Raw genomic sequence first — 19,700 nt, 5'->3', positions numbered from 1 at the left:
TTCCTCAGCCCATTGGGCTAGACAGAGGTTAGGTGCAGAGGTTATGCCCTATGTTATGAGTGTTCTTCCCCCTTGGATTTGGCTGAAAAGAATATCATGCATCTGACAGTCATCCAAACTTATCTGTCTCCAAGGGGCCCAGTAAAGCTCATGTTTTGAGTGCACAAAAAGAAGAGTTTTGTGATCTGTTAGCCTTTAATATTTAGATAATTGACTATATTGTTTCTCTGTTAAATGGATTTGTACAACAAGTAAGGCTACTACCACTACCAAAGAGAATTTGGGAAAGTTTATTTTAAGGTAATTTTGGGGGAAGATCCTACCTCCCACTTAAAACTATAGGAATATTTTCCACTGATTGTCCTTGGCATGTTTGTTACTCAAGAAGAACTGAATCCCACTTTCATTTACTTTTTCAGAATAATTAGATCAGGGATGTTTCCACACTGGAGAGTTTGTAGATCATTGTTCAAGTGGCTCAAAGTTTGGGGTCACTTTTAGGTTTTGGTGTACTCTTCAAATATCAGATGGAAGCCTTGGCCAAAAATGCCTTTCACCTACTTTAGGTAAAGCATTTTTTCTATTTCTTACTGATTTGGAGCCTTCTACAATCATCCAAACCCTTGTGACATAGACTAGATTATTGCTAGAATCTTCTCATGAAGACAGCTCACATGAACCCGCAGGTTAGTCACAATGAGCACATGACACAAGTTCTTAGATCCCTATTCATTTCCATGTAGGTGCAATTCTATCTGTGACTTTCACTGATGGTATAAAGCCCTATATCAGTGATGGCAAACTGTTATTGTGCCACATAAAATTACAAAAGAAATAATCATTACCAACAGACATGACAAGATGCAGAGGCAGCTGTGCAACAGTCACAGGGACTTCTGTTCTTCAGTTCTGGGGGGGGAGGGAAACTCTTAATTCTAAGCTAGTATATTATATCTTTCATACTACGCTCATCAGTTGATTCCTGATGTCAGACCCGAGTAAATTTACTGTTTAAAACAGTTGTTTTCATGGGCACAATGGGCCAAGGGGAATCAACATAACTATGGCTATTTTTTAAAGAATAAAGAGACTAAAGAATCAAGCAGCATGTTCCAACCTTGCTACATAAAGTTTTGGGCATGGATTGATTATTATTTTTAATCCTGTCATACTCAATACTTTGTAGCTGGGTATTTAAGTTCAACTATCTCTGTTTTTCAGCTAGCGTTGTCCTGGAACTTAACCATCACCATCATTATCCATGAAAATAGTTCAATTCTTAATATGCTTCCTCAATAAAGGGGAAATGTTTTTGCTTTCCAGTTTCCAAGTCTTTCTTGAATATTCCCACTTTCAACATAGGATAAGATTCTGTATACAGAACTTGGAGCTCTGGCAGGAAGACTTTTATGACACCTTTACACCTACTATCCAAATTGGTTTTTATACTACATTTACACCTACTATATTATGGGGCCGTTGCAGGAGATGGAGTAGCCTCTCACCTAAAAAAGGAAGGTCTGAGAGCTAATCCAATATATGGAACCCCCTACAGACTGCTAATGGGCTGCTCCATAGCTACAGCAAATGACAATCCCTGTAGCTGGCATAGACTCCTGGGATTCTCTTCTGGTCTCAGTCCTCTCCCACGTTTGCTTTCTCTCCCTGCAACATGCTCCTACAGCTACATGCACCTACATCCAGACATGTGAGGGGATTTCTAAGTGCTACTGTAATAGATCAATATTAATAATAACAAAGTACGCTACTTCACCAGTGATACCTGATGTGTAAGGGGCTTGGTTTTCACTTTTTATTTTGTTTTAAATTTCCCAGAATTTATTTATGTTTAATTACAAAAATTTTTAAAACATGTGAAAAATTGGTGCACTTTCTTTTTCTGCTTTTTATAAAATTTGTAAACAAACAAAACAAAAAACAAAACAAAATCCTCTTGTGTTCTGAAACACAGCCAGATAGTTTTAGCCCATTTTAGCATGACAAGTAGTTTTATTTGCTTTGAATGATGCTAATTAATGTAAAAGTTACAGAGCTGCCATCTCTCCTTCTGGAGCAGGCCCAGAAGCAGAAGAGTTGGGGAAGGGAGCATGAGGAGAGGGCATCCTCCTCATCTCCACCTTATCCAAAATTTGTGTGGAAAAATTGGTAAAAAACGAATAATGGCTTTAGTAAAACCTGGGCATTTTTCAGTAAAAACTGGTAAAAACTGAAAATGAAAGGCCCAACTGTTGTGTAGGTTAAACCACCATTTAAATCACAATTGAATTTGGCCCATTATCATTTAAACTGTTTCCAAGGCAATAGTTCTGCCCTTAAAGTGTGTCATGAAATCCTTGTAAACACACTGATAAAAGGATAAGTAATCTTCAAAGATTTGTGCCCATCATCATTGCTCAGCTGACAGGTGGGAATCAAAGAGAATCTTCAAAGACTGGTAGCCTTCAAGATATATAGGGAAGTTTTTTCCCCACATAACTTGTCATTGCTTACCTGTCAACAATAATTAGTATTCTACCTTCCTAGCTCACTCTCTGTTTATTAGGTCCATCCCTCCTGCAAAGCTTTCCTTCTCTGACCAATCCATCAGTATATGTCCCAGTGGTTGAAGGAGGCTTCCTTATTAGATGTAAATCAAAGCTGCTCAGCATCTCAGAATATGATGCTGAGCTTCGCAGTTTTACAGGAAGGAAGTCTCTTGAGCAGCGGTTCTCAACCAGTGGGACGCGTACCACCAGTGGTACTTCGAAGAAGAGTGAGTGGTACGCGAGCCATACCGTGCCACCGGAAGTGCCCACGCACCCACCCTCGCGAAACCCTGCCACCGAAAAGGGGCAAACGGCGGAAGGGTTTCAGCGGAGGGTATTATTCCTCCCATGTAACCCCGCCGCCGCCGAAAGTACCCCGCCACCGCGAAACCCCGCCGCCGCCAAAAGTCCCCCCACCCTTTTTCCCCCCGAGTGGTACTCGACCTGACTATACCTGACCTGAGTGGTACTCGGGAAAAAAAGGTTGAGAACTGCTGATCTTGAGGCTTATCCATGCTATAGAAGGAAAAAATACATTTTGTTCAGTTTAGATTCTTTTCATAATAAGTACTGTAGAAAGATTTTAAATATAACATTTTTTTTCCATTTTAAGGCTTTCAAGTAATTTCCCTTTGATTACAGAATGTAAAAATGATCATATTTTTAAAAGGTTTAGATGACGGGGGAAAAAGATCAACAAAATACTTGTAATCCAAATAAAAGTAATCTACCTATTCTTTCTAGGTCTCTTTATTTCTATGTAAGTTTTGAAAATGCTTTCACTGTGTTTTCCTAGTTTGTGGTGGAATGAATGATAACCTTTCTGTACATCCGGAATAGGTAATAGTGGCCTACCTGGAAAAGTCTAGTTTTCCAAATAATCATATGGCTTTTTCTATATTCAGCAGTCAATATTCACATGTACAATGGCTCTGATATTAGCATCAGTGCTAGTCACAGAGTGTGTTTCCTGCCTCTTCTAATGTGTCTCACTCAGTAGATAAGATTAAGAAACACTACTATGTCACTGGGAATTATTACAGTGGTCTTCACACAGAGAAAAGGGAAGTGTTATTCATTAGATTTGTTAGCTGGTAGACTGTGGCCCTACCCAGATTTCTAGGTGTAGTTATTTGCTTGTTTATTAATTATATTACAATATATTTTATCTGTCTGTCTTTCTTTTCTGTGCAACCAGGATTCCCAATTCCTAGATCATTTTATATACCATTAATATAAATTATTCTGAATTTTTTTCTGGCACTAATATTTATCCCCCTACAGAACAATAAAGAATGAGAAATGACTGATATATAGATTTAATTTAAAAGCTCTACCAGATTCATTTCTCAGACACATTTGAGTACCCAATTTTACTGCAGGAAAGTAAGTTATGTAAAGACTCATGGCAAAAATGATCAGCAAGATTTCAACCCCTGACTTTCAGGGCCACAACAGAACTCCCCATCATTTAAGCTAAATTTGTTAGCTGGTAGCTATAGCAGGCTGCTATCCTCCATGTAGACTAGTTACTAGAAGAGGATACAACACACACTGCAAGCATGTGTTAATGTTACCTTCTTGCCTGGCATAAGCACATAAATGAAGTTGTTAGAGGTTAAGTTATGGGTTCAGCTTGAAGGATTCCATGAAAAGTATGGGAACGGAAGATAGACATAAAGGGCAAAATTTTTGAAAAGCACCTAAGTGAAATAGACACTTCAGTCTCATTTACATAAGTGACTTGGGTACTTATTAGCCTGTTTATTTGCATTCATGCCCTCCTTTCTTCATCCCTTCTGAATCACTATTGGCACTACCACAATCCTCCCTTTATTACAACATTGTTGTCATTTTCTGTGCCAACTCCATGCGTTCTGAGGACTCCCCGTACAGGAGAGGCATTCCGCAGGGGATTCACCTTACACTGGTGAAAGAATTGTGCGATACCACAGAATCAAGTCCTTTGTCTTCAGACTTGTCGGTAAAGCATCTTGAACACTTTTGGCACTATATAAAAAATAAACTAAAACCGGAAGCAGTATACCATCTGCACATTTCCTGCTCTTCTGTTTTGAACACAGATGGTTTATTGTCATAGTTCAGGGCAACCACAACTGTACTGCCCTTCTCTGGTACAGCAAAGGCACCCAATCTCAAGCTGCTGGTTCCCTTGGCATTGCCTTTCTTGGGTGGAGACATGCATCTCTCTCCTTTCTGACCAGGGTATCTCCATGTGGCACTGGCAGCATAGATGCACTGTTGGTTGTCTTACATAAGGGCAATCTTAACTCCACAGAGCAGGATGCCATGCTTCAGGCCAGCTCAGTGCATGGGGTGAAAGAGTGCATATTTCCACTCATTTCAGAGACCCTGGCCCAAAGCTCACTGAATCAGTGGGCATCCTTCCATTGACTGATGGTCTTTGGATCAAGTTCAAAAGGAGCAGCATGTGATGCCATCTAGTGCTTGTTGCTATTATTTGATTTAATGCCTACTCCATTTGACCATGCAGTTTGCTTTGTCATGCTAGATGGCTGTAGGTGTCAGTGAATGAAATGCACCATGGCATGATTCTGTTTGCCAGCCACTTTTTGTGCAACACTGCTTACATACCACAGAATGACTTCTTATTCCTTCCCCCTCCTCCACCCCCCCCCCCCTTTATCACCACCTGTGCTAGCATGGAGTAGTGTTTACCCTTGAATTTTGCTGCATGGCTTAATACAGTCTGCTCCACTTGAATATGTGTGCAGTGTTTTTGTAGCCAGGTAGATCCCAGGATAATAGAGAGACAAGATGGGAGAAGTGACATCTTTTATTGGACCAATGTCTGCTGATGAGAGAGAGAACCTTTCATGCTTATAGCTCAAATGTTTGTTTCTCTCACCAACAGAAGGTGGTCCAATAAAAGATATTACCTCACCCACCTTGCCCCACTTAAATATGAATAGTTAGACACCAGATAAAATAAATACAAAAATGTGCTTGAGAAAAGGTCAAACCTGTACCCTCTGGACCTAGAAGAATAAAATAAAGATTTTTTGTAAAACCATCTGGTCAAGATTCTGCCACACACAATACTTATGTCCCTCACCTCTTTATTTAGCAGAGGAACAAAATACTGCTCCAATAAACAAATGTTAAATCTACACTGTTTGCACTATCTAGCTATATTCTTCCAGACTTTATTTGTGATAAAAAGAAAAGTGGAGGCAGATAGCCATTACAGTAATTTGTCTTTTACAAAAAATACTCCTCTGCATTCTCTCATTTTCAGATCTCCCTGCTGTTTTACATTAATGTGTGGAAATAACTTGTGTTTTCAATTATTCTGACTGATTTTTTAATAAAACATGAGTAGCTATCTTGAGATAGGAAAGTGACTGCACCCAACAAAGTACCTCTGTAGGTCTCAGCCTCCCTGCAATATGGATCGCAGCACATGCTGTGATCCTGAATTTGGGAAATTTTTCACCGTACAAAAAGAATATATGTAATCTTGTGTGAGATCTAGGAATGCTCATTTTTCTTTCTCTTTGTAGATTTATGAACCCTTGTTACATGTAAGAGATGTCTCTAGTTACACAAGGGAAAATAAAGTTGGATGGTTTGTGAGAAAAAAAAGCATTTTTTCTTAGATTTTTTTTTAAAGTGCTCCACACTTTTTTGATATAAGGAATGTGACCTCTGTGTGAAAACAGCCCATATTTTTTATAAGTACAGCCCTTTGACTCGAACTGTCAGCAACATGAATATTACACATATTTCAGTGGAAAACAAGAACAACAAAAGAATTACTGAATTTGACACAGACATTTCAATGAAAAAAAAAAATCCTCCATTAAAAAAGGGGAATCAGAGGTGAAGTCACAAATGTTACATTGTTTTCTGTTCTGCCATGTCAGCTATCTGCCCTGTTGACCCAACTGCAGCTTTTTGCCCTCTGACATTTAGCAAACGGTTCCAAAGCTAACACAATATCTGGAAGGACTCCAATCAGCCATCTTCAGGAGATACTCAGTACTGTTAAGGAACGAGATACACTCAGAAAATATGACTCCCCCAATGTAGAAATAAAATCATTTATAAGCAACTTGATAATGAAAACTTTAAAAACCTGATAAATCCAGGAACATATATCTGAATATTTATTTGTTGACATTCAAATAAAGCACCTTTATATAGATATATACTTTATTTAACAGTTAATTTAAGATTCAATCCTGCTTCCCTATATATGGGCTTATACCACTGATAGTACAAGATGCATGGTACTGTGCATCAGACCAAAGGATCAAGTCCTAATTGGCCTACGTCAATTGCATATATTTAGTTATGAAAAGCTGTAAGTAAATGTCCTCAGAAGGCGTCAGCTAAAAGATGCCTGTGCCTATAACTTTATCACAAGACTGTGGAATCACTGATACATTTGCATACTTCAACTATGAAGCCCCTTTTTCCCTGTCAGTTATTTCAGTGCAACTTCAGAATTGACCTGTGTTATCTTTTTAGTTCATCAATGGTATTTCTATTCCATATCTGATACTAAGTGTAAATCACGATCATCACACAATATATAGTTATGAATTGCATTTCAACATTTTTTAGGCATTTTTCATGAAATTGGCAGTTTGGTGTGCCTATCCAGCAGGAAATATAGCATTTTTTCAGTTACACAAAAATAACAGCCAAAAATAGGTTCCAGATTTTGACCTTAGTTTCTCATCTCTATATTGTAGCATAAAGAAAGTGGAGGCTTTGGTAAAATACTAATTTTCGTTGGAAGTAAGCAGTAGCAACATGTGGTGCAGAATTATTCTGGATTCCAATGCTGCTCTTGACGCATACATGGAAATCGGTGCTGTGTGTGATGAACACTAGGAGAAATATTTTACACACACGGCCAAGTCCTTTCATCCAATACATAGCCCAAATATCTCCAGTCAGAGAGAGATGGGAAAGAATTCTTTTCTTTTTCTCTGTAGTTCTGAGAGCCTAATACTCCCCATGAGGATCTTCATAGCAACTACAACTGGTCAAAGATTTTCAAATGAAAATATTTCTCACTGAAAAATGGTCTCTTTTCCAAACTGGAAATTGTCACTATTATTCTTCTGATTTTTTTTGATTTTTTTCAGTGAAACTGGAAAATGAAAAAATGTTGCTATTTTCTCAGTTTCCATTTTTGGTTTTATTTCCCCCACCTTTTTTCTTCTTTCTCGTCAGTGGTGAAATTGAAAGAAAAAAGGGAAAGGGAGGAAAGGTAAGAAAATTTTAAAAATTCCAAATAAATGAAAAATATTAAATACATGGAAAAAAATCTTTCCTTTTCAAAGCCTTCAAAATGAAAACATCTTTGACTCTTTTTATTTTTGAGGGGGTGTTTGTCTCCACCTTTTATCATTCTAGCCGCAACTAAACTCAATGCCAAACTCCCCAACATGGCCTGCTTGTGCAGTGGAGACCACAGCTGGACTTCTAAACCCCTGCTACACTTTTGTGCAGCAGAACCGTACCAGTTGTCAGCTGAAGGCCGACAGCATTATTTTCCAGCGTGAGTCACTTTTTTAACTCAAGGAGCAATTGCAATCTCTAGCGTTATTGCTCCTTTTTAAAATGTCTTTAGGCTGAAGCCTCTGTTACCTTGAGTTTTAGTTAACAGGGTTAGGTTATTTTGGTTAACAGGGTTAGGTGACCCTCCCAAAGCTGGTCTTCCTGGAAATAGTGGCAATATTCTTGGATAATTAAGTAAATGTTTGCTCAATTTCTGTCCCCTGAGCTCACTTTAAACTAAACATTTAAACTTCATACCACCATTGAGCTCTCCAGCATGTCTCCTAATTGTGCTGAAAAGACTATTTTAAGTCACAGGGGCATACCCATCCTGCCTCAGCTAATGGTTAACTGCAAAATCAATTGGTCAAACAGGATGACAAAAAGGGCAACACTATTTTATGTCATGTGACCTTGCCTAAGCTGTATTTATATATCTGGTCATGAATTTCCTAAGTATAGTACAATTCCTCAATGGGGGTCATGCCAAATTGTAATGGCCCCATTGTAGCAGTAGGTTTACCAGAGTCTCCTAGAATTACTCATAGTGTTTCATACTTTGTGGCCCCATATTAATACAATGTAATAATAATTTGTGGTCATTTATTTTAAAAAGCCTGCTAGCATAAGTCACAAGGGAATAATTTAGATTGTTTATCAAACACTGGCAAAATTTCAAGCATTCATATAGCCCTGTATTCACCATGAGACCTATAATCTTACAGTAATGACAATAGATATTTTAAAACTTTTCTTTAAACATACCACAGGTACTGCAGCACAACACAGCGTCACATGACACTGGTAGGGAAGATGACACAGGTCATCTCTACACAGTTAAGTTCCAATAATTTCTACAGCTTTTTCTTTAAATTCAATTCATGTTACTACACAAATTAGTGGCATACAATGATGCTATAGGTCACAGGGGTAGCACTGTCATGGAAACAGTACTCAAGATCTCCCCCAATCCGAGTAGGTTTAGAAGTGAATTGATGCTGAAAATACCCATGGGAGAAAATAACACAAGTCCTGTAGGGAATTAAGTTAAAATTCTAAGGCCAATGATCTAGCGAACTCAGCATTAAAGTGGAATATCTTTCTGATTAGAATAGACTGTCATAACTGCATTATAGGACAGAATATCATCATTAAATGTAGCACCTGCAGCAGAATTTTTCACAGAATTGAGGAGGATATTTCACACATTAATCCTTAACAGTGTAATTCAATAAAATCCAGTAGAGAAAGTTACGCTGAATACCACATTTGAATGTAACCGAGAAGGTTATGTCATACAAATCACCTGTTGTGATCTGCAATCTAGGAACAGGGCTGCAGGGAGACCCAAGTCTGTAGAATTAATGCTTCATAAAAAGATCATGTGATTTAATTCTCCCATGCCATAAGTCCAAGCCTACCTCCACATGTCTCTGGAAATTGGTTATAAGGAAAAATATTAACACAAGTACTAATAATGCAAGAACCCCCAACCTACCTTGCAATGAGCCTGCACAAAGTCAATGTCTTCAGATGTTGTTAGACTTTCCACATATATTGGCCAGCTGGGGCATGAAAGGGTCCAACTTAGTTTCAGAAAGGAAGATGTAGCAAAAGACTCCACTTAAAACAATATTCTCTTTCTCCCACACCCAGCTGGAAAAGGGAGTGAAAAACGAAGGCCAAAATTATCCTCAGGTTCACACTGTACATCATGACTTTGATCTTCAGCTTTTCCTATATATAAACCACACTATTAATCAACAAGCACTATCCAAACATGCAGGAAGAGCAAACTATCAAATCCAAGAACTACCTCAGAGATGAATTTTGCCTCAAGGATTTAATTTTTGAAGAAATACATTTTCAGTTCAAATGCATTTCAAAACCATGTTCAGCAGGAAAAAAATTAAAAACATTTAAACTGAGCTGGTATTGCATTCCACTGCACTTACGTCCCAACACTAGCTGCAACAATGAGGAGCCATATGTCAGGATGATATCATCTTTTTAAAACGAAGCCATTTGAACAATGCCTTCTAAAAATAATGGTGTTCAGAATTTGAATTCCTTTTCAATAATATTCTAAGGGTCCTGCCTTAATTTGATAACTCCAGGAGGCAATAAAACACAAAAGAAAAAAAACTTACTTTATCTGCTAAGCTTAATAGAGATTCTAAAGATTTTCATGGACTCAATAAAAATAGATCAAAGAATTTAGAATTTGTATAGACAAATGTTAAACTAACAAAAAATCAAAAGCAGCAACACAAATAATCTGATGGGCACACTCAAAGGAATGAGAAAGTCAAAGACCGGAGATCAGAGTGGATTGGCATATGTTGTTTCTTTGATCTTTACTTTCAAGTGATGTTGCAACACATGATAGCGGTTTGCAAACTTTCTTTTCACTCTGATTTAGACTGACATTAACACGTGTGCTCACAATTTGGTTTAATGATCTTTAAAATGTAGTCGTGTTTTTCTAATCCCCAAAATTACTTTTACAGAGGAAAATGTCTACAAAAGGTGCTAGGTGGTGGAAAAATCAGGTTCCAAAATTGCCTAGTAACACAGATAGTGACAAAGTGAAATAAAGAAACATGTTAAAATAGAAAAAATACCATTGGCTCTAACTAGTGGAATGAGTGAAGTATCCATATCTCTGATTCTATATAACAAATAATTTTTTATCACATATCAGAAAGAGAGAGAAAGATCTTTAATATTGTGTTAAATTCTACCTTCACTTGAACCCATAAAAACTATTGATAACCCATTGCAGTCAGTGAAGTCTACATAGGTGTAAGGGAAAAATCTGATCCATATTTTTATTTCTGTAACTTCAAGAAGTGAAGAGATAAAGAGTATAACCTAATGTCTGTTTTGTGTATAAATCACTCACTTCATATATTGTACCCAGTGCACTTTTTATACAAATACGCCTCCTGTGATTTTAGCTGGGAAAAAGTCAGTGATGAGTGATATCCAATCTCTTTCTAAAAGCATCATAAATTTTTATCTTACTGGTCCCAACTTTATATCCTCAGAACAAATCCCAAGAGCATCAGACAGACTTGTTCTCAAGCTGAAATTAGTGTTCCCAATCATTCCTCCAAAGTATCACCAAAAGGTTTTCATGCTATTGTTCTTGGAGACGAATCAACAGGAGTTTCATGACAATGATAACAGAAATAACTAACTGATGGTAAAGTATTTCAGAAGAATAGGAATCACATGGTAAGAATAATATTGGATTATGAGTAATGAGTTGCTCTAAAAATATATTTGTTAACAAAAAAATCCTCCAAATACTCATGACAACTAACACACTGCTCTCCATTCTGCAATAGCAGATTTCATCAATGCAAAATGTGACAATGTATACAGTTTGTGGAAATCTGGAATAATTCCTTTGAAATTAATGGATTTATGGCAGACCTACAAATCTGTAACAGAGTATGCCTATTCTAAGCGCTCTAGCTCTTCGGTGTAGACACTATCTATGCCAGTGGTCGGGGTTTCCTGTCAGCATAGGCAATCCACCACCCTGACAGGTGGTACTTAGGTCTACTGAAAAATTCTTCCATCAACCTAGTGTTGTCTACACCAAGGTTAGGTTGGCTTAACTGTGCTGCTCAGAAGTGTGGATCAGAAGTAATGTGGTTAAGCGGACTTAATTTTCTAGTGTAGATCAGGCCTTAGAGCTAAACTTAGCTCATGAGGTATGTTAACAAATGGTTTTATTTTAAGTAGACACGGCAAGAAATGATTTTCTCATCTTGAGAGATATTTTGAGATTTTGAAACATTTTTTCATCTCAAACTGGGACAAAAAGTTGAAATCTCGAACCAAAAATTAGGCATCATTATCCCCATTTTACAAATGAGGAAAGTGATGTAGACAAGTAAAGTGACTTGTCCAAAGTAGCACAGCAAATCAGTGGTAGAGCTGGGAATGGAACCCAGTTCTCCTGACTCCCATCTATCTTGGCTACTGCTGGAAGATAATCAGCCAGTGATAATTGGACATCTATTCAGCTTTCTAGATGTGAATATGCATAACACGTGGTGGAAACACACCATCAGTTGGTGGAGTAGACATAATCTTTGCCCTATCTTTAGGTTGCTTCCCCCAACCTACCAGTATCAGCCCTGTGTTCTCTAGGTTGAGCATCAGTCACTTCACTGTTACTCATGCACCAATCTCCACCAGACTCTGGGAAAAACACTCCAGAGAGAAACATACAAGTGGATGTCATCAGCATATTGAAGACAGCACAAGCCATATGTAGTGTGTATATATGTTGGAATCTAAACACATATGTCCATTGCATAACATTTTAGAGGTCAGAATATTTATTCATTCCATTACCAAGGTGAATAACTTCAAAAATAAGTATGTTAACTTCTCAAAAATCTTTGCAGTAGGTCTCTCCAAGGGCTCTTGAGTTAAGCAAATTTGAAGTTTCTAGGCTAATCTATTCATGAGATATACAATAAATAAGTGCTAGAATCTTTTCAAAAAGTGAAATGCATCTATTGCCTTAATACTGGTTACTTAGTAATAGTTATATGAGTCACCTCAGATTAAGCCAAAAATTATCCCTTAAGCATTGACCACCCATCAAAGTACATAGAATCAGTTTAAAGGAATGCAAAGAGTGTGCCAATATCATCCTAATAATGATAACCTAGTTACAACTTTAACTATGGCGACATAGCTACAGTCACAAAGCAATGGTTCTAATGAATGGAGGGGAGGGTTATGATTGTTTTGGAAATATATTGACCAGGCCAATATATATTGACCAGGCCAATTGCACCTACCGATTGGTCCCTGGAGAGGAGAACATGGGGATGGGGTACGTAAATGATTGTTTTAGGTTGAGAAAGGCAGAAGGAAGGGTTGACTAAATCAGAGGAAGATTGCATGTGTATGGGTATTGGAATCCATCTAAGCAATTACTAATTATCTCAAAATTTGTAGAACTGTTTTTTGTTTTTTTTTGTTTTTTTTTGCTTTCTACCATCTTGACATTGCAACTATTGAAAGTGATGGTATCAGGCTGCCGCAGTGGGAGTTGTCAAAGCCTATTAGTTTGCAACAAACCAAATGTTGTGCTCATGAAAACACAAATAACAGGATTTTGTGTTCACAAATGTGCAAACCATTATGAATGTCTGGCTTGTGATTTGCACACAAGCCAGACTGGATTTACAAGGAGGTTTGCAGGATGCTCTGTGAACCAAATTCTGGAGAAGCAGCAGCTACTGCCAGTTAGTAACAAACTATTCCCTTTACATTTATCAACAAGATTTCATCCTTTATTCATCTTTTATAAGACTGTGACATGTTGTGAGACAGTTTCATTTTCTGCTCCTTAAAGTTTTAAAAATCTAAACCTTTTCACTATCATAAGAGAGCCCTGTGAATAATAGCACTGTTGTTTCTGAGTTAACTGCCAATTTGTTTATGGCTTAGCAGGTATTTCAAGCCTTCCCATTCACTGGAAGGAAGGCAGCACCTTCCTCCAATTAGAAAGGTCTGTATTGAAATTTAATTGAATCATTTCTATGTTCAGCTCTGTCCTCTTCACTTTTATCAAAGGCAAACACATAGTCAAGCACTTCAAACAGCTCTGCACAGTTCAGACCGAGCGATTTGTTATTTTTTAAGAACTGATTTATATTGACTAATCACCTAATTCCTTCGGCTATCAGTCCCCCTACTCTTGTCACCTGTCATTACACCATACACCGATACTTTCCTTGAGGAAACAACACAGCACACCAAACAATAAACTGGATAAAATTGATGTTTTAAAGCCTCTGTATCTTTATTGTAGAATGATAGCAGTAAGAGATGGCTAACACTAAATAGATCATTCATCTCATCTGTGATGGAGTTGGAGCTGCCCTGTGATAATTTATGGACACTCTATGTTACCCTGTTATTGGTGTGTTTTCCATATGACTATATTTGTTTAACTCTACAGAGGTCTCTCTAGAAAAATAAATGGGAAGTTGAAGAATGGCTCAATATAGTCACCTCTCTGCAAAACACTTAAGGGTTAAGGAACAATGCCAGAACTATCAGTTTCTGGAAGCTGTCTTCAGCCAAGCTACAGAACTGGTTTGAACCAGGAAAGGAAAAGGCCAGTGGACACAGGAGATCAAACAAACTCTGATTAAAAGGGGGCAGTAGTTGTTCAGGGAAACCAGGCTGAGGCACTGGAGCCTGAATGGAGGTACCTGAAGAACTTAGGCCTGCCTGGATTACCATCTAGGGATGGCAAGACTTTTGGTAAGATAGACATGCATATAGAATGCTCGTTGTAAAATCATTTTTCTCTAAATGCTTTGTTCCTATGGCAAAAGAAACAATATCTTGGTTTCAGAAAGCTGCTTTATCACTATATTCCACTGGTCACAGATTCCTGAAGGGGAGGAACTACTGGTGCCCACACTCAGCCAGATCTGCTAGTTAAGAAAGGTGAGTACACAGAGTACTGTTGCCCAGATCATGGGCTAAGAGTGACAGAATTCCAAAATTCCATCCCAAGATAGGTAAAAGCAAAGGCCTGACACCTGAGGGTCCACTCAGAGAGACCAGAAAGGGGGCAGAAGTGTAGTTAGCCCTAGAACAATGACACCATCTCTCTGCCAATAAAAGATTGTTTCCTTCGTTTTAGTGTTTTGTGCATCCTAGTTTTATTGTGCCAACTACTGGGGTGTACCACTTTCCTTGGGAGACTTTTCTGTAGCCTAATACGGTTCAGAAAATTTATCCCAATATTCAGCCTAGTTTTTCCCTCCTCTTAGTTTTATCGTAGTTCTCTTAGTTTTCTCCAATTTATGTCCCTGTGTTCCATATGAAATATTGTACTGCTCTCCTTTGGTGTTTACACCCTTCAGATGTTTGGAGACTGTTATATCTCCCTTAACCCCACACTTAGGCCTGGTCTGCACTAGAGAGTTTTGTCAACAAAACAAACAAAAAAAAACCAATGTTAGCATGCACTCTACAGTCACATCCCCACCAACAAAACTGCCCTGTTTTTCCGACAAAACCAAACCTTCTCTACCAGAGGCGTAGGGATTTTGTTGGCAGAGCTAGGGAGACACAGTATCAGTGTAGACACTGTGTCCCCTTAGAACGGTGAAGAGGCTGTCATACTTGTCAATTGTCAATTGTCCGCTAGAACAGTGAAATTGAAAAGTGAGGGGTGCGATAGCCTGATCCTAGCTCTGATCAGGACAGAGTAAGCCACCCGGCTCCTGGCTCAGAGCTGGGACCAGGAGGGATGCTGGCAAGCTGCCGGCAGCTGTCACCAAGCTCCCACCTGTGAGTCAGGGTGTGGGCAAGCCACGGGAGGTTACCCGCTCCGGCTGCAAGCCAGGGCACAGACTGCTGCTGCTGCCCAACTCCAAGCTGGGGTACAGGCTGCTGCCATCCCGCTGTAAGCCCGAGACATGCAGCAGCTGTGCCCTGGCTGTGAGCCGGGGCATGAAAGGTTGCCCCCTGGTTCCAAGTTAGGGTGTGGGCAGCTGCAGCCCAGCTGCAAGCCTGGGACTTGGGCACACTGTGGGTGCCTGCAGTCCAGAAAGCCCAGAAATGGGCTGCTGGAGCCCACTTCTGGCTCAGAGCCGGGACCGGGAAGGAGACTGGGCTGCAGCTGGCTCCCGGGAGTGCGGGTGCGAAGAAGTCCCCACGTGCTGCCCTGGCTTCCGGGAGTAGGGGTGGCGGGGGCAGCCCACAGGGAGCCTGGGATGGTTCTCTAAGCTCCCCCCACCCTGCCCCTTAGGGTGGTGGAAGCGCTCCTGGTGAGGATGCACTCCACTGACCCAAGGAGAGCAGTGTGGACATGAGCCATATAGTGGTGGCTGAAAGTCGACATACATTTGTCAACTTATTTTTCAAGTGTAGACAAGGCCTCAGTCATCACTTAGCCAAGTAATACATATTATTTGTCTCTTTTAATCTTCCATCTTAACCTAATCACTCCAGCCCATTTATCAGTTTTGTTGGTTTTCTCTGAATTTCTTTCAGTTGGTCAGTATCTTTATGCTAATTATATAGAACATAATCCAATATTTGAAGTATAGTTGAATTAGATTCATAAGGAGAGACACAATTACCTGCCGGTTTCATGACACGATGCATTTACATAAAAAAAAAAATTCATGTTGGCCTTTCGAAGCAGCCGGATCATATTGAAAACCTAAGTGTAATTTGGTGTCCTCCATCACATTTAGATCTATTGCAGCATTAATGATTCACAGATTTTCCTGCCTGTTGAGTGAATGGATGAAATTCTGGCTCCACTGTAGTCAATGGCAAAACTCCCTTTGACTTTAGTGGGGCCAGGATTTGACCCTATATATTTCAGATGATTTCTTCCTAAATCCATTGGTCCGCATTTTTCTACATTGAAGCATTTTATGATGTCTCAACCACGTTTCTAATCTGTCCAGGTTCTTTTGTTTTTCTTCCTCGTCCCCACAAGTATTTGCATTTCCTCCCAATTTAGTGTCATTTTAAAGTTTCATGAGTGTTAATTTTGATGGTTGTCTGGATCAATAATGAAGACGTTAAATAAAACCGCAGCACTGAGGATTACAATGAAATTATTTAATATCAAAACAACTATAAAGGGATCTGCATTCATATATGCAATCTTCTGTATTTATATCAGGATCTAGGAGAGTGCAAAATTCATGCAAGCGAGACATAATTTACTTTATGCACCAGTGCATCAATTAAAAAGAATCTCAAGAATGTTTTACTGCATTTTACCTACAATTTATAAAGTACCTATTAAAATGGGAAAGGGGCTGTATCTGGTGTTACATAGCTTAGAGTCTGTGCAAAAAATTGTTCTTTTTGCAAAGCTCCAATGCTCATAACACAATGGCTCCTCCATGAAGATAAATTTTGTACAAATAATAACTATAGCTATAACTTTTCTAGGTTGACTTGAATCATTATTGTGGCTCTAAACATTATACAGTACAAAGTGAAATTGGATATTCAGTAAGGTCAGCAGCTAGCGTGGGGATGAGAGACAGAATGAAAATTTTTTATTTTAGGCATCATTTCTCCAAATGAATATTAGCAGGAGGAAATGAGGATGGAGTAAATGAGAGTTTTTGTTTATTGTGTCCTCTGGCTCAAAATGAACCCAGAGAGTGGGAAAATGCAGCTGGGAGAGAAGCAAAAAGGAGAATAGTATTTTTAGAGCTGACATCTCTCGCCAACCCAGCATCCCAGCAACAGCATGGCAAAACAGAATCACGGCTGAAGTGAGCACATTGTAAAGTACTGGAAATTATTTTAATGGAGATTTTTAAGTAAGGTTTGACAGCTTTTCTTTTAATTGAAACAGGAAGAGATCTGGCTAAGCAAGCAAAGATTTTTCATTACTTAAATAGGGAGGTTCCCAAACAATCACTTTAAGTCATGTTAGTAGATTAAACATAAATAATAGCAGCTGCTTTTCCATCATGTTGCCACTAATGTCAGTGTTTCTCCCTGCCTCTGATTTTTTTTTTTTAAATATCAACAGCATCAGGACTGATGGAAGAACAGTACAATTAAATAGTATCCTCTGGCCTTTCTGAGTAGAACCAATATAGCTGTACCAGCATAACCCTCATCTTATTCTGGTTTAAAAGCACCTTTTTTGGTTTCGCTTATTTCATTTGGGAAGGGTTTTATGCCTGTATAACTATACTGATAAAACATTCCAGTTCTACAAAAACATGTAGACAAGATCCTAGATTTCCTGGGTTGATTTTTGCACATGCAATAACTATGGCATCAAGAATGTAGTGAATAAAGTGGTCCCTGACAAAAGTTGCCCAGTGAGCATTTTAAGTTTTCTGCTGAGACATCTCAAATTGCCATTTGGATGTCACGCTTTAATCAATTCACAATAAATACCGTTAATTAAAGTAATTAAATGATTTATATTGGCATAGTCTCCTCTCCACATGCCAGAATCGTTGTTGTTGCAGGCAGCTATAATTCCATGGACTTCAAAGGAATATAGCACCTGTTTAGCCTACAGTGAATTTGTGCCTATGAGAGGGAACCATCAGTACACTAATAAGTCCATGTGAACTGAGTACAGTATAAACCAGTCTGCCAATTCTCTTTAGTAAATTACCTTCTTTACAGTTCATTTTTAAATTTAATTTACTCCCAGTTTGCCTGAAATTAGGCTTCTTTTTAGGAAAGCTTTTTTTTCCACTTGTCTAGATGCAATAGGATTTTCCAGTCTCCTCTATTTATGACACAAGGGTAACTTTCAACAAATTCTGATCATAAAGGAATTAATTAGTCTTAATTTCCTTACAATTTCCATCCTTGTGAGCAAGCCATTACAGTGTTTCTATGCATAAGAAATCAGGAACAAACATTTCCTTTCTGGAAGTACAGGAAACAATGTTTGGAGAAGAATCAAATCAATTCTCCATGGAAAAAAGTGGTAGGAACATGAGAGAGACTTGTACTTTTTCCAGTTACAGAAAAAAAAAAACAACGAAACCCTCTTTCCCCACCACTCACACAGGAGAAAAATGAAGTTAACTATATTTACCTCCTCTGGCCTCTTTTCTAAAGTTTTATACAGTCATACAGTACATTGTGTAAATGAAATGAAGTCAAAACATAAAGCACTTTATTTTCTTATTGTGAAGTTCTTTTTTATGTTTGTCTGACATCAGAAAATTAGGTTTTCAGCTGAGCATGAAAAACCACAGCAGATCCTATGAGAGGCCACTCCCCATAGACACTTAGCCAGAGAAAGGCTCATCACTGCCACCTGCTCACAGCAGTAATGTTGTGGGGAACTTAACACAGGAAATAACATTAGCAGCAACAAAATGATATCTCCCACTATAGCTCAGCTGTACCTTGCAGACATCAACATCTCTCTCCTTTTCTTCCTTGATTATTGTTGTTTGTTTCACTCTGTATAAAAAGAAAAAAACTGTGTAGAAAAAACAAAGTTAGTAGAGATTGATTGATATATTGTTGCTCTTCATCTGTCACTATTTGAAACTGCATGCATGTAAATATGTTACATGCCTAATAACAGCTGCCTTCTGCAATTATATTTTACACTCCTGAATTCCGCTGTATTACATAGTAATTTTTATTTTATTATTACCTAAGGGCTTAATTGTGGAGCTACCACAATCCCCAATTAAGTGGTAGCATGGAGTTTTGCCGTCCCAGGGCCAGACCATTCACAATTTGGTTTCTGGTTTCCTGCTTGCTACAAAGGAGAAGTAATCTGTGCCAGACTTTATTTGGTGTGCAATGTTAATACTTCCCTCTCTGTGCCAGCTTAGTCATGTACCTCGTGCATTCGACGAGTAGAGACCGCATGATATCAGGATGTCCTGCTGCCCTTACAGGTCATGAAACTTCCATTAAAATCAGTGGACTATCTCTTCCTCTCCTGGGCAAAAACAAATGAAAAGAAAGTACGTACATCTCAAAACACTCAGCTTCCAATGAAATACAGTTTTAACTGCATCATCTTCCTGAATGTGTAGGCCCAGCAGTGGTTCACAAGAGCTAGAGGGT

General features: G+C 38.6%; 1 long non-coding RNA gene across 1 annotated transcript in view; it reads right to left on the bottom strand.

Annotated features, from left to right (window-relative positions):
- Positions 1-19,418, bottom strand: part of LOC137155602 (uncharacterized) — a 33,516-nt gene extending 14,098 nt beyond the window's left edge. The window contains exons 1-2 of the long non-coding RNA XR_010920568.1: positions 19,022-19,418; positions 9,601-9,758 (exon numbers count right to left, since the gene is read on the bottom strand). This is a non-coding gene — a long non-coding RNA (uncharacterized lncRNA). The remainder of the gene's footprint in view (positions 1-9,600; positions 9,759-19,021) is intronic.
- Positions 19,419-19,700: the final 282 nt, after the last annotated feature.

Source organism: Emydura macquarii, unplaced genomic scaffold (assembly GCF_026122565.2).
Source record: "Emydura macquarii macquarii isolate MOO-44397 ecotype Brisbane River unplaced genomic scaffold, CSIRO-AGI_Emac_v2 contig_1363, whole genome shotgun sequence".
NCBI lineage: Eukaryota > Metazoa > Chordata > Testudines > Chelidae > Emydura > Emydura macquarii.
Note: the sequence above shows the minus strand (reverse complement) of the source record. Positions and strands in the feature narration are given on the sequence as shown.